General features: G+C 38.4%; 1 protein-coding gene across 1 annotated transcript in view; it reads right to left on the reverse strand.

The window, feature by feature from the left end:
* Nucleotides 1-15,930, reverse strand: part of LOC107044634 (metabotropic glutamate receptor-like) — a 119,298-nt gene that overhangs the window by 24,024 nt on the left and 79,344 nt on the right. The gene's annotated exons all lie outside the window — the stretch shown is intronic.

Here is a 15,930-nt window from a genome sequence, read left to right on the forward strand (position 1 = left end):
AAGATCTCGGCCAGGCTCATTACTGCTTGGGCGTCGAAATCGAGCAGAAGGATGGGAGGATTAAACTCACGCAGGGGAGTTATTGCAAAGATTTGCTGAAAAAATTTGGCATAGACGAGTCGAAGCCAGTTAGCACTCCAGTTGATCCAAAGTCTACATTACCACCAGGCATTCTTCGGGAGGAAAATGAGCAAAAAGAAATGCCATATCGACAGCTGATTGGCTCTTTGATGTATTTGGCAGTAGCTACCCGGCTAGATTTAGCGTTCACAATAAATCGTCTGGCTCAATACAACGACAGCTATAAGCAGGAGCATTGGGCGGCAGCAAAGCCTATTCTTCGGTAATTAAAAGGAACTCTCGAGTACAGTCTGGTATATAGCAAGACATCAGAGAAAATCTGGGAATTTTCCGACACAGATTATGCAAATGACATCGCTGACAGGAAGTCCAACACAGGGTATGTGTTTATTATGTCAGAAGCAGCAATATCATGGCGTTCGCAGAAACAGAGGTAACTGGTTTTGTCTTCAACGGAAGCAGAGTATGTTGCTCCCTCAGAAGCGGCTAAAGAGGCTATGTACTGGAGGAATTTGGCTGAAGAATTGGGACTAAATTATCTGCAGGATATTACAGTTGGTGTGGATGATCAGCGTGCAAAGTTTTTAGCAAAAAACACAGTTTACCATACTCGCACCAACCATATATCCACCAGATTCCATTTCGTCAGGCAACTGGTGCTCGACAAGCAGATTAAATTGGTATACGTTCCCACAGATAGAATGCCAGCTGATATACTCACCAAGCCTTTACTAGGACCGACGCATCATCGAGGAATAGGACTGCTGGGCCTACGGGGCTAAGGAAGCACGTGTTTGGGAGGAGCGTATTGAGGAGGCAATTTAAATCACGCACTTCATTATTATCTGTTTTATCGATCGCACGGTTGAATTAATCTTGTAATTGATGTCGACGTGAGGTGCTTCGCGCTTACTCTCTTTCCAGCCATGAAATCGTTCATAATGTAAATTCTTAACCAATTTTTGTTATCCGTAAATATATTGAACATTATACGATTAATCTCACTTTCAACGTTTTTTCGATTATTTTAATTTGCCCTGCTTACAGAATTATTCTAAGACGCTGAAATGCTCCTCTTCATCGAGAAAGGTATCCGGGGAGGATTGTCGCAGTGCTCAAATCGATATGCAAACGCTTATAATCGATACATGGGAGCTAATAAGTATAACCCTGAAATAGAAGAATCCTACTTGATGTACTTCGATGTCAATAACTTATATGGAGCAGCCATGAGCCATCATTTGCCCCGTGGCAACTTTTGTTGGATGGAAGATTGGTCATCCCTCAACATCCTGAAAATTGCAGATGACTCAGATACTGGATATATCCTGGAGGTTGACCTGGGGTAACCAGAGGAATTCCATCACGAGCATAAAGACTTGCCATTGTGCCCAGAGCATATAATTTCTCCAAACGGTCAATCAAAGTTACCAAAATTATTGACCACTTTAAACTCGAAAAAAAATTACGTCATTCATTATAAGAATTTAAAACAATATTGTAGTTTGGGTTTAAAAATCTCCAGAATTCATAGAATTTTAAAGTTGTTTCAAAGCCCGTGGTTAAAAGAATATATTGATTTAAATACTAATCATCGAAAAAATTCTCAGAACGACACCGAGAAATTTTTTTATAAATATAATAAAATTATATTTATGTAAATTATATAATTATGTAAAAAGTACTTTCAAGGATAGGGCAAAATTATTATACACCGACACGGATAGTCTTATTTATCATTTTAAAGTAGACAATGTTTATAAAGTTATGAAAGATGATATAGATAAATTCGATACTTCGGATTATCCAGAAGATAATGTATATAATATGCCTCTAAAGAATCAGAAAAAAGTTGATTTAATCAAGGATGAGAATAATGGTAAAGTGATGACTGAATTTGTGGGACTATGAGCAAAAATGTATATTTTCAAAGTGTCTGGTGAAGATCGGGAAAAATATCGGGAAAAGTATTTTTGTACTATCGACGTAACATTGAGGCTTCTAGCAGCGATATATTCTGCTGATATCTCCACAAATTGTTGGTACCCAATCATTGTTGCATACGATGTAACAACTTCACATCCTGCCTTGACTTGAAGAATCCCTATACCTGAGATATTCATTGCATCTCTCTACTCGTCCCTACATGAAATATTCACCTCCTCTCTCTCGGCCACTGAGTAAAGCCAGCCCTGTTCAGTTTGTTTCCAAAATGACTGAAAGGCAGAACTCAATTTGATATTTCAATCAGCAAGTGGTGATAGTTGTCTACCAGTTTTAAACATTGCAGCCTCACAAATTGGTTGAGACATAGCATCATAGAAGGGGTACTTCAGTTTACAAATATAATGATGACCATCTGTGGTCAAGTATTCGGCAATGTCTTTGAAGCGTGCCAGGGTATAATGACGTTGGCTAAGCAGCAGGTAGTCGCCTCGAGGTTGAATGTACGCTGACCCTTGGCGGTGGCCGAATACTTGAGCCGTAGGATACGGATACATTTTGTACAGGTAGTAAACTGTTGGCTTCAGTAATGGAATATTCAAAACAACTATCAATTTTCCTTCGTGAAATCCAATATTTGTTTTAGAAATTTTCATCAATTTTTCAGAACGCAATTGTTCACGCGATAGAGGAAAAACCAACGATGGATCCTGATTCGTTGCGATAAAATGATTGATCGCATTCTCAAGTATCTCATATGTGAATAATTCCGGGTGAACCACTCCAGCCTTCGCTAAATACACTGCATCGATAATTGTCTGCAAAGTATACTGATAATTCCAACTCCATTGTCAAATGATCAGTCCAATCTCTCATTCGATTCATCATTGTATGATATGGGTGTCCATAAAATGTCCCATTTTGTGCCATTTCCTCGACGAGCTTGATAGCATCGTGAAGAGCTGTGAGACTTATGGCAGTTCGATTTTTCATTTGATCTAGTTTATCGTGCAGATGATGCAATCCTGTTTGGATTATATGTGTTTGAGTATCATCAGTTCATTTATTCATTATTTTTCCATAATCAGGTTGAGTTGCACCGAGGTCCAATCGTCGCAGTAGCTAAATCGTTAGTTCAACTTGGCCACAAGGAGGTCGTGGGTTCAAATCCCGATTCGGTCGGGTTTTTTAACTTCTGGAAACAGGGGTTGGGGGCTCGAAAGGGTGGCTGGGTTTCGGATCCCGATTGGGGGGGACCCTTAGCTTCCGGTAAAGAGGGTTAAGGGGCTCGCCTAGGGCGGATTCTGGTGGGGTCCGTCTCACCTCGGCTCTGGACGAGCGGGAGGTTTCTAATAGAGGAATCCACTGTATCTATGGAGGTTTTCTGTGGTTTCCTTCGTCTCTCACACGGGAGCAAATGCGGTACAGTGTAGCAAGTCGGCCACAGCCGCAAAGTTAGGTAGAGGATAGGTAGCGGACTGAAGCAAATGGTTTAACATGCCTTAAATGAAAAAAAAGTTGAGTTTCATTCTATGATTTAAAGAAAGTCTGAAATGATTCCAAAGAATCCTGAGTTTACATATTTTCTTTCACTCACTGATTCATTCATGAAGAAGAGGAATTGGTTGATGTAGTTTTCCACATTCTCCTCTTTCATCAATAGATTTTTCGCTTAGAGAACAGTCACACATTTTTCATCCTCAGCATAGTATTTACATGTTTGATTTATGTTTTCAAGCATTTCTCGTGTTACCAACGGTCTCTGAGAAATGAATTTTCTCAAGTCGACGTAAGTTGCAAGACGCCATTCTGCGGTTGTGAAGCGAACTCTTCCTGCTACTTCATAATGCAAACCGCTTTGGCTACAAATTTCCATGTTCAGGAAATCCACAGCCTAACAGAGTGTCACCGCGAGGACTTGTAACACAATAGCCTTCACGATCATGTTGTCTAGCTCAACAAACACTAAACTGATGATTTTAAAGATGAGTAGAGGCTGATATAGCTGTCGCTGCCCCCACCCCTCCCTCATTTTTTTTTATTGTTCAATATTTATCTAACTGTTATGACTGCTATCGAATTCCAGCCATTTAACGTAATGTCTGTTTCCATTTTTTTTCAAGACTTTATCCACGAGATATACGTCTAGATGTTTCGTCTCCAGTAATTCTTCCTCATAGAAACTGCCACTAATTAATTCATTTTTATAATCCTTTAGCTTATATGTGATCGGATTGGTGTTATTAATTTCTCGAATAGTGAATATTTCCGTAGTCCAATTGGGGGTATATCCTTTCTCAAAAACATGTTCTGCTTTTCTTATACGAACTTCATCACCCACGCAAAATTTCGGTCTTCTACTGTTCACACGAAAGTCTGCGTAAATAGGGCGTAATTTTTTGCATTTTCTGTTGTTACATCAGCAGGCTTCATACCAATAGTTCGATGTTTTCTATGGTTATATTCACGTATGAGCTCTGGTAACATATCAATCCACATGTAATTTCCAGGCAAACTGAAGTGTAGCCACATTTTAATCTTCAATGTGCGATTGAATGGTTCACATATGGATGCCTTCAAATTACTAAATGTGGAATATAAATTGATATTACATTTCTTGATCAATGTCTGAAATTCAGAATTGTGAAATTCTTTCCCACCATCAACATGCAAATGTTTCGGTACATGCCCCCGTTGAAGAATGATCTCATAGCTCTCGTAACATCCTGAGCATTTTTTCTTTTTATCGGTTCAGCCTAAGCAAACTTGGAAAAAATATCGATTACAGTGAGCAAAAATCTATTTCCATTATTGCTTTTTGCATAAGTGGTCAAATCAACCAAATCTGCCTGTCATGTTCCATCCAGATCACGAATATTAACACGTCGTCGATTAATCTACCAATTCGTCTATTAATATCCGCACACTTACGTTTTATATCAATTTGCAATTCGTTAATTTTTATATTTAGAGTCTCTAGTGTTACAGCATCGTGTGGGTCCACTGTTGTTGCAACATTACTCAGTCTTTTATCCTGAAGTTTATAATTACTATCTGCAGTTAGTTTATAACCAACGCCGGGTGAGCTTCGGTTGTAGGAGTCACTATCGGAGGTTAAGTCACCACCGAAAACGTCAACACTCATTTCGTAAATGACAACAGATGGTAATGTGCTTACTCTAATATATAATTCCAGTCTCACGCAGTTCCTCGATAATTGATATAATTTTATTATCATGACTCGGATTTCCAGCCCTCTGTGATGCCACTAGTAATCGAAGACGGTTCACAAGTTCATTTGGATCGTCCCAATAAATGTACTCCCCTGTGCTGGGTCGCTGAGCTCTCATGAAGGTAGGTAGAAGCCCCATGCCAGAGTAATTTGATCTAGCAAAATGTCAAATATATTTATCATACTTCTCACCCTTCAGCTCTCGGATGATAAGTTGCAAGTATGATATTCTAATATGCATCAATATCACTCTCACTAATTAGAGTGTTATCAGGATTTTTCATGAAAAGAAGCTACAATAATCCCTCAGTACCAGCGTATTTCATGGTTTTCACTTTAATAAATTCATCCTCAGAAAATATGGAGGAGTCTCTAATCATAAAATTATGTGTAAGTTTGCGAACACCATAAGCCTTGTCCCATTTTGTTGTGTTGATTTGTGCCAAATATTTCCCTGCAAGAGTGTTGGCATCTTCTTCTGTGCGTATCTCTTCAGTGCTGGCCTTTGAACTTTCACTCAGAATGCGTGAGCTGCCAATGGCTGGAACTATAGTATCATCGTGCGAAATTCCGCAGAATGGGGGGATAGTCTCATTCAAGGTATGATTGAATAAAGAATCGTCAGCTGTAGTTTATACCCTCTCTCCATGACTGTTATTTATGTGAATGAAACAGTCAAAATTTTTCCTATATCGCCCTGCTTCAATGTCACTATCTTTATCGATAACTAATAAAGTATAGTTATTTTTCCAACAAGCTGAACATAATTCTTTGAATTTTTTGAATGACATATCTGTATTCACATGATCATTATAAATTTTTGTAAAAAAAATGGGCCAAGAAAAAGTTTTGTTTGATTCCTACTGGAAAGTCGAAATTTTTGCAAAATACATAGAAATAACAAAGGAAGCCAAGTCAGGAATTTTGAATAAATGGTGATAGTGCACAATCAGGTTTCTATAAGAAAAATAGTTCTCAATCTAATAAGTATTCTAAAAAATTCTCCATGAAATGAAAAATGAGTAGGAGCAGGACCAACGTCCTTGGGGCGGATCAAAGGACGGAGGATTAGATTGATACAGACAGTTAGTTGAAAAACTCCGCGCCAAGAACGTTGGTCCTGCTCCTACTGATTTTTTATTTTATGGAGAATTTTTTTACAATACTTATTCCATTGAAAACTATTTTTTTTATAGAAACCTGATTGTGCACTATCACCATTTATTCGAAAGTCTTGACTTGGCTTCCGTTTTTATTTCTATGTATTTTTCAAAAATTTCAATTTCCCAGTAGGAATCAAACAAAACTTTTTCTTGGCCCAGATTTTTTTTACAAAAACATTTGTTTTTGTGTTTTTAGGCAGATTTCATTATTTTTTCCAAAATAAGCAGGGGCTGTTCTTACATCCGGTGAAATTTGATCTTTTCAATTCAATTTAAATCATTCATTTTTCATAATATAGAACATTTTTTGAATCAACAATTAAAGGGAAATAAACAGTTCTACTCCAGATTTATTGTCTCCACCGAATTTCAATTTTTAATCATCTATTAATAATTTTCTGACTTGATTTCGTTCCTCATTCAATTGTTGCTCTGATGATTCCTAGTGGATTGTATTTCCTGGAAAGATGAATTGATTTCCTTATAGGAACAGTCGAACAAAATGTTTACAAAAAATTCTTTTTGAAAATTCTTTCTTCGACACATTTCACTTTTGTCACATTCCAAACATAAACCGATAACCTCACAAACAGTGCAAAAACTAACTTTATGTCCGAGGTCCGCATATGAATATAGATATGGCGGGATGAAATTCAAATTTTCGACAAGAGAAAACAAAATAAAATACCGAGTCGATTTTCCGTTCCAATCTAATAAGTGATTTAACGTGAAGAACTTTTTCCGTGGTTCTTCATAACAACATCACAACCTACATTCAAATGCACTGGTGGCAATACTTCAACGTTGGATGTGAGGCTCAGTTGGACCGGCACTGCCAACGTTACGACTTGATTCTCCGACGTTATAATGTGAATCGCGAGAATGTGAATACCAATCCATTGCTGCGCTCGTATCTTTTTTACTGTTAATCCAAAAAATACCATAGGGCCGGTTAGTTCATGTTCCTTTTACGTTAAAGGTCCGTTTCCCAAACGGTCCGTTCACTCAATCATCCGTTTGTCTAAGTATCCCTTTGGAAGACGAAGCTCATGGCGCCATCTTATTGGGAAACATTCAAAAATACCATTCAAACAGTTCAACCATAACCTGGACAAGTATTATACGGGAAAGTTGTGATTGTTGAATCTACGGCATTCAACAATAAAAAATAATTTTTACCATTTACTGTTATATGATAAAAGAATTCGAATGATGCCACGAAATCCGCGAAGAAGGAGACCACGACCAAGAGTTCCCTTCGGTCGCCCTAATTTAGATTTTTTGTCACTCAGTGATAAACGATTTGAAGAACGATTCAGATTAACAAAAGAAGATTTTAACTTGTTACTAAATGAAATCAGAGCAGACTTGGAGTTCCTAGGTGAGAGGTAATAATAAATTTATTTTTGTATGGTAGTGGGAGAGAATTACAATTGAAATCCATAAATTCTTGATGTCAATCCGGTTTCATGCTAAAGATATCTTCGGAGTAGAAAAATTTATGAAATTTCATTAAAAGACCTTTTTCCTTCACAGTTAGAAGGTAACAAGAACGGTTTTGTTCAATTTTCCTCTTGAACCGACTAATTTTGAAGATATCCATGAAATTACTATTGAATTAATAATTGATTCAATTGGGAAATATAGTGACATTAATTTTTATTCTTTTTATTTATTACTGTTTTTATTTTCAGAAATGAACCTGTTTCCCCAACTACGCAGCTTTTGATAACACTCAGATTTTTAGTCACCAATAGATATTATAATCTCATCGGAGACTTTATTGGTTATTCAAAGTGGACCATTTGTACTGTTATTCATCGAGTAATTGAAGCCATTGCGCGTTTGCATCATCGTTACACTAGATGCCCTACAACCGAGGAGGAGATTCGACAAACGCAAGCTGATGTTTTTGTACAATCTGGTTTCCCTCGAGTAATGGGTTGCGTCGACGGGAAACATTTTCAAATTAGGTCATTTGGTGAGTAAAGAATCCATTAATCTTTCGGCTTTGTTGGGTAGGTACCAAGGAAGAATTGGATTGAACGCGATGGATTGAACGATTCCCGAGAGACGCAAAAAAGTTTTTTAATGAATCACTAATATATATTGAGAAACTTTCCAATTGTCGGAGTGGAATTCAGCACAAACTTGTGTCTTCATAATATCAATTAAAAGCTAGAATTCAACCCTTTTATTTCCTTTCAGAGTTGACGGCCTTATTTTGAAAATACACATGTAAATATGAAAATTCTATAGGAAGATAATTTCTTAATTCTTAATGAAATTTAGACTCTTTCTACGTAAAAAGGAAGACTCAGAAAATTCACAGAGAAAAAAATGTGAGAGCAAAATTGTATTGAAGAGATCTTAGTGTTCAATGGAGAGAAGAAAAAAAAGGCCGACACAGAATGACGTTTTTCCTCTGTGACGTAGATGTTGGGAAACACACAGTAAGATTTCTGCCGTGAATTGGTAAACTAGGATTACTGCTTTTCGCTTAGGGTCTTTTATCGATGAATATCTTGCAAATCAAGAAAGATAGCGGAATTCTCATGAGAATCTTTTCTATATACTGAGAGAAAAATCGACATCATATCACAAAAATAATTTCTTGAGTGAAGAACATCGCATACATATTGGATCAATTTGCGGTTGGTTTCTGACAATCGGTGCATTTTTGGTCTAATATTCCTAAAAAGAAAAAGGAAATTCATCAGAACGAAATGAAATCATTGCTTTCGTCCAAACTCATTGCGATTGAGAGCAAGCGATGGTGATATTTTGGAAATACCTGGAGGTTTTCTCCGGTGTAAATTTTGTTCTCATCCAATCTGTTAGACTCTGAACCATGATTCATTAAATCAAAACATTTGGAATTTTTAGTCAATTTCTCATCTTTTGACTCGAAAAAAACGATTTCTTGAGCCAAGAAATTCCTACTTTAGCGTGAAATGCTCGTATTCAAGTCATAAACACTCCACGGAGTTCGTAGATTGTCTGAGTCGATATACGAATTTCTCATCACAAGACAATCATCCTTAAGAAATCAGATATTTGACACAAGAAATTATTTTTGTGATATTATGTCGATATTTCTCTCAGTGTAGAGCGCAATATCAGCTACAAAAAAGATTTCAATGAAAATTTCCCTATCTCTCTTCATTCGCAAGATATTCATCGATAACTGACCCTCAGCAAAAAGCAGTAATCCTAGTTTACCAATTCACATTTTCAGGGAATTTTTCGTTATAATTCTTCAGTGATTTCTCCTGAATTCTCTCCCAAGCTCCTCTCTCTAGAACGTTGGAATTTCGTAATCACTTTTCGAAATACCCGACAACATATGATGACAATTTTGTGTTCAATTTATTGGGAAATAATTCCATTAATGATAAATACTCCAAAACGACCGTAAGAGATATATTGTTCAGTGAATTTCGAACCTTTGAGGATATTATAGCGATTGATTGAAAATCTCCAATTTTTTCCTTCAGGTGCACCTGACGCAGAACTATTCAGAAATAAAGAGAATTATTTTTCAGTAAATGTTCAGGTAGTGTGCAACGCACATTTGGAGATCATTGATATTGTAACAAGGTGGCCAGGATCGGCACATAATGCTACAATATTCAATCAGAGTCGACTGAAAAATGATTTCGAAATGGGAATCTAGGGAGATGCAATATTGTTAGGAGATTCCGGGTATCCGTTGCTGCCCTACCTCATGACTCTACTTCGGAATCCTGGGACAGCTCCAGAGACTCTCTATAATGAAGCGCAAACTAGGACGCGTGGACACATCAAACGCCTTTTTGGCACTTGTGCGAGGCAGTGGCAGTTTATATCGGGCTCGCGCTTCCAATATCTTGATAGTACGCTGATAGCAATTGTTGCTGTAGCTGTGCTCCACAATATCACACGTCGAAAGTTATTTCGTCGTGTTGGCCGGAGAATGGCTGATGTGGAAGCATATATCAGAAATGTGCACTACAGTTTTCAGATTGATCCCAACAGAGGAGACACAAGGCAACAACTGAGTGATCAATATTTCCATAGGTAAAATTATGTTGAACTCAATGCTAACGAGACTGTATTCGCAATTCAGGTCATTTTTGGAGAAATAATTTTTTGGGACCCCATTTATGTGAAATACGCATGAGATTTGAAATAACTATTTACATAAGCTTGTATGATTTTCCGAAACATCAAAAGTCCTGAAAGAATTTGGCATACCACTCTCGAGAATTTGACCTTCAACTCCCAATAGAGTCCTTCATTTTCATGATACACATGATCCTTTGCATTATGGCCTTCTCTACGGAAATTGTAATCCTTAAAATTTTAAAATAGTACAATTTTAATTACTCGATGTACCTATTAAATTCTACTAAATTGGAATGTATCAACCCAATTATAACTTATATAATCTAAATTCTATATCATATATAATTAAAACGTGTGAATGGGATAGGAAAAATAGGGAGATCAATTTGTTGCTTGCGATTCGAGAAAAGTCATTGAGAAGTATTAAAAATCGGGGGAATTATGATTTTTTAAATCTTTTCATGTATGGATGAATATCAAATTCGGGTTTGGAGCTAGCAAATTAGACTTTTGCATATGGAATAAACATAAAAAAAACTTTCAAGTGAGACGTCATTCGTGGTATTCCCTGGTTTTTTACAGGCTTCATACAGCATAACGTTTTTTTTTCAATGACAATGATCTCAAAAACCTCATTTTGTTAAAATATGAAATTTTCACCGAAAATCATCAGTAAGTTAGCGAGATTCTCATCGATATCAGCTTCAGTTCCACAAAATTACGATAATTTTCAGATCTCCAGTTTCGTAATCTTGGTAATGCTATTGATGTTGCTGTCCCGCTCAAGATGGTGAGGAAATCCTCGAAGCGCAAGCCATGGTTCACCGATCAGATCGTCTCTCTTGTTGCTGAAAGGGATTGCCTGTACCGAGTTTACAAACCTGTTCGCTAGCGTCGGGCGCTCTCTGAATATCGGGTGGCTCGTGATCGTGTCCATCGTGAAGTTGAGGGTGCACGTCGGCTGTTCTTCCAGCGTAGGCTGGAGTCTCTCTCCGATCCTTCTCTCATCTGGGAGGAGCTTAGAAGGCTTGAGGTTATTTTTGTGGACAATGCTAAGCCGGACTTCGATCCTGATGCACTGAATTGACACTTTGCTGGAGTAACTTTTGACGTGACTGAATCATCACTGGACGAATTGTTGAACTCTGTTCAACATGAGGGTTGCTCTACTGTTGGGGGCTTCTCCTTCAGGCCGGTTAGAGCTGATGAAGTACAGAGAGCCATTAGGTATTTCTCTACTGAGGCGAAGGATCCTGATGGGATCCCCAAGTCAGTGATCTTGGCCGCCCTCCCATTTCTCAGGCCTTATATTGTGATGCATTTCAATCGTTCATTTGCTGTATTTTCTTTTCCATCCAAGTGGAAGAGGTTTCTTATTGTTGCTCTTGAGAAGGTAAAGAACCCTGTGTTTTCTACTGATTATAGGTCAATAGCCTTGCTAGATTTTATCTCCAAGGTACTGGAGAAACTGGCTTCCCAGTAAATTTTTGGTTTCCTTGCTGAGCGTTCCATACTAGATCCTCTTCAGATAGGTTACCGTCCGCTCAATAGTACACAGACAGGACTACTTAAACTGACAGGTGACATTAGGACTGGTATTGACTGGTATTGCCAACTGATCATGATAGTTTTGTTCGACTTCAGCAAGGCGTTTGATTCAGTCAGCCATGTACTGCTGCTGCGGAAGCTGCTAAGTTTCGGCTTTTCATTTTCAAGGGAGTGCCGTAGAGATCTGTTCTTGGTCCCGTGCTATTTCTACTGTTCATTAATGATATCTGTGGGGATCTGGAGCCTGGGTTTTGCCATCTAATTTACGCGGATCATCTCCAGGTTTACACGTGCTTTCCCCGTGAGGATTTAGAAGATGCCTGACGTCAAATGGGCATCGTTGCCAATCGTGTATTGGACTGGGCTGTTTCTAACCGACTTAAGTTGAATTTGGCTAACAAGGAACACTACGCAGGTGTCCCCCTCCGATTTCGATGAAACTTAAATATGTTATAGAGGAGCCAAAATAAAGGGAGATGTATTTTTTTAGCTGCCCATATTGGGTTTTAGGGGGTGAAAGTACTCTCTGAAGTTGACAACCTCTCGGGGTCATTTTTCGATTGCACACATAAAGAAGCTTTTTGAACAACTCTTTCGCAGTGTATCATGAAGGTTGCAAGGAATGATGAAAAGGCGAATTAGAACCGTCTCCGGGGGGTGAAATATGGAGGATAAACTACCCTTGTGAAAATTCATTTTTCTCATAGAAAAAAACTTTTGATGGAAATCCCATGGGATAAATTCCATTTGAAAAAGTAGACAAAAATACAGAATACCTGTTTTTTTTTTAATCGAAATTTAAAACTTAAAAAATAGATTTTTCGTGAATTGCGAAATTCCAAACTTTTTCCTGTACAAAACGAAGCTTACGGCTAATGATNGGGGGGGGGGGGGAATTTTTTTTAATAAGGGAGAAAAAATATCGATGAGAATTTTACGAAACACATTTCGTTCGAAAGCATGAGACAATTCGAAGCACATCCTGCGATTTTTTTCCCCAAATTAAAATTAAAAGTAAAATACTTTTTTTTAATTATATACAACTCTTCGATTTTTTGGTACATAAAAAAGATGAGTGATGAGTTTCTGGAAGTTGGAGGAACACTTGGAGGCTAAATAACCTTTCTGGGAGTTACTTTTAATTATATTAGTGAACAGAATTTATTTGAAAGAGTAAAGAATAATAAGAAATATCGAAATTTGAACCCATGAAAATGTACATTGATAGTTATATATGAATTACAACCTTTCAATTATCCGTCTAGTTGTATCACAGTACCATAGTCCGAACTAAATGGTAAGGATTGAATGAAGAAANTGAGTCTCTGGAAGTAACACTTGGAGGCTAAATAACCTTTCTGGGAGTTACTTTTAATTATATTAGTGAACAGAATTTATTTGAAAGAGTAAAGAATAATAAGAAATATCGAAATTTGAACCCATGAAAATGTACATTGATAGTTATATATGAATTACAACCTTTCAATTATCCGTCTAGTTGTATCACAGTACCATAGTCCGAACTAAATGGTAAGGATTGAATGAAGAAACGATATGGAAGGAAACAATGATGGTAGTAATCCCCAAATGATGGAATTCAGAATATACATTGATATTATTATAGAAGTTCAGACCATTTATTCCTTCTAATATTATGTTCTCAATCAGCATACATTCTGTGGGGATCAATCGACAGTATAGATAGTATTAGGGGACGTAATGCGTACAAAAATGATATTCTTCAAACAAATGCAGCAAAGTGATTTTTTGCACCATGAGCATCTGACTACTGCAATATTGGAACAGCTTTCAATACCACAGTACGGATGAGATGATTGCCCGAATGCAAAATCGACAGAATTTTCGAATTCATCTGGTTTTTTAGAAATGTAACCACTCTGAAACCAAGCGTAACGAAATAAAAATCATGTGTGTGTATCACTTGTACACAAAACGTTGTGAAAACTGTTTTGGTCAAATAAAGTTATGTATATATTTTTACATTTTATGTTAATTATCCACGTCTTTCACAACAATATTCCTTCAAAAATTATCGAGGCACATTTGTAACGGGATTTTCTTATTACGGATTGGAATCCCCCTAGAAAGATATGTGAACTCTTATCTTATGGAAGAGAGACAGTTAGTGACATCTAGAGGCAGCTGAAGAAAGCCGGGACTAGATGAATTGAGTGACAAACCGATGAAAGACCTAAGGCATAGCGGTTATGGGTAAAACCGCGACCCCTGTAGGTCTTGAAATCCGCCCAGCATTTGCTACGGGAAAAGGGACCGACGTACAGGCTGTCCAACTGGGCGATTCCATAGGCTATGTCAGAGTAGACTAGGGAGCAACGGCCAGGTGAGAGGACTGGTGCCCCCGGGATCCCGTCGGGTTAATTGGTGGGGAGAGGGTAACGGAATGACCTATCGTCGTTGAGATATTCAGACTAGGGGGAGAAGGCCCCAGTGAGATTCTGAGTTAGTCGAACGCCGACGCTCAAGCGGGGAAATTTTTCCGATATATGCTGTGGTATTGGCTTGGAAGACGGCCAAAGGAATGGTGGGCGAATAGCTCAGTGCAACCAGGTGCATAACTGATGGTAGCAAACGTAGGGGGATGCTCCTGCATCCCCCATAAACGGGAAAAAGAGTTATTTCGGAACTCTTAGTGACGACTTTGTTGTTTCCGGCGTTATTCGGCTCGGCGAAACAAATGACGAGCGCATGGGCCCGTGGGTCTGGAGTGGAGATCGTCCTCCTGTCGACCCGATCATGTGCCGACATTCGAGTACCCGGGGACGGTGACGTGCGATGACCGAAGTGGTAACTGGTGCCGAGAGTGTGGGGGGTCGTAAAGTGGGTAACAGTGTTCCACTTTGGTCGGATCAGCCTCTCGGCGTCCCAGGCTGTGAGGAGTCCCGGCTGATTCGCATTTAACTCTGAAACACTCCCGAGTCGAAATACTCGGGAGGAGAAAGCCTACTGAGAGAGTGAAAAACCCTCCAGGACGAGTGTAAATTCAATTTGTATGGATGATTAGGCCGTGAGGCTTAATTTCCAGCCTGGAATAGTGGCTGATGACGTTTGGCATCGGTTACTCGTAGTGGACCTCGCCCACTCTACCGTGTCTCACTGATGCTAGTTGGGCAACCCTTTCCCAGCCACAGAAGTCTTCCGAGTGGACGAGTTTGTCTCAGACGCTGGTTTTCGTCGAACCTCCCGTGAAGGTTCGGTTGGCGCCCGATTATTGAGCGATAGAGACGGCATAGAAAGTAGTTTGGATTTTTCCTGTGTGAACAACCCGGGAAAATATCCTTACACATTTCATTCATATAAAACTACAAATGAGAAGAGCTTTCTGCCAATGACCCGCATTATCATAAAAAAATTCCTTGTTCAATGCATTCCCTGATGCAAGTTAAACCCCACACTCCTTATTGTCCTGGTTCCTCTCCTCAACTAACCACTACCAAACTTTTCCATAGTTTTTCCGAAAATTGTGACCAATTTTCGTATATTAAATCGATACTGAAGAGTCAAGTTATCACGCAAATTGCTAGCTTAATATCTTGCATGGTATCGACGCCAATATGTATTAAATTATTCGTCAATTATACGTCACTTTACTTTGAAAACCACATAATTAGGTAAATCTCATTATTAAAGAGAGGGGTGTGAACTACCCGGGAAAATATCCTTACACATTTCATTCATATAAAACTACAAATGAGAAGAGCTTTCTGCCAATGACCCGCATTAGAATAAAAAAATTCCTTGTTCAATGCGTTCCCTGATGCAAGTTAAACCCCACACTCCTTATTGTCCTGGTTCCTCTCCTCAACTAACCACTAC

This window comes from Diachasma alloeum, unplaced genomic scaffold, assembly GCF_001412515.2.
Source record: "Diachasma alloeum isolate Michigan unplaced genomic scaffold, Dall2.0 Dall_scaffold_00772, whole genome shotgun sequence".
In the NCBI taxonomy this organism is placed as follows: Eukaryota; Metazoa; Arthropoda; class Insecta; order Hymenoptera; family Braconidae; genus Diachasma; species Diachasma alloeum.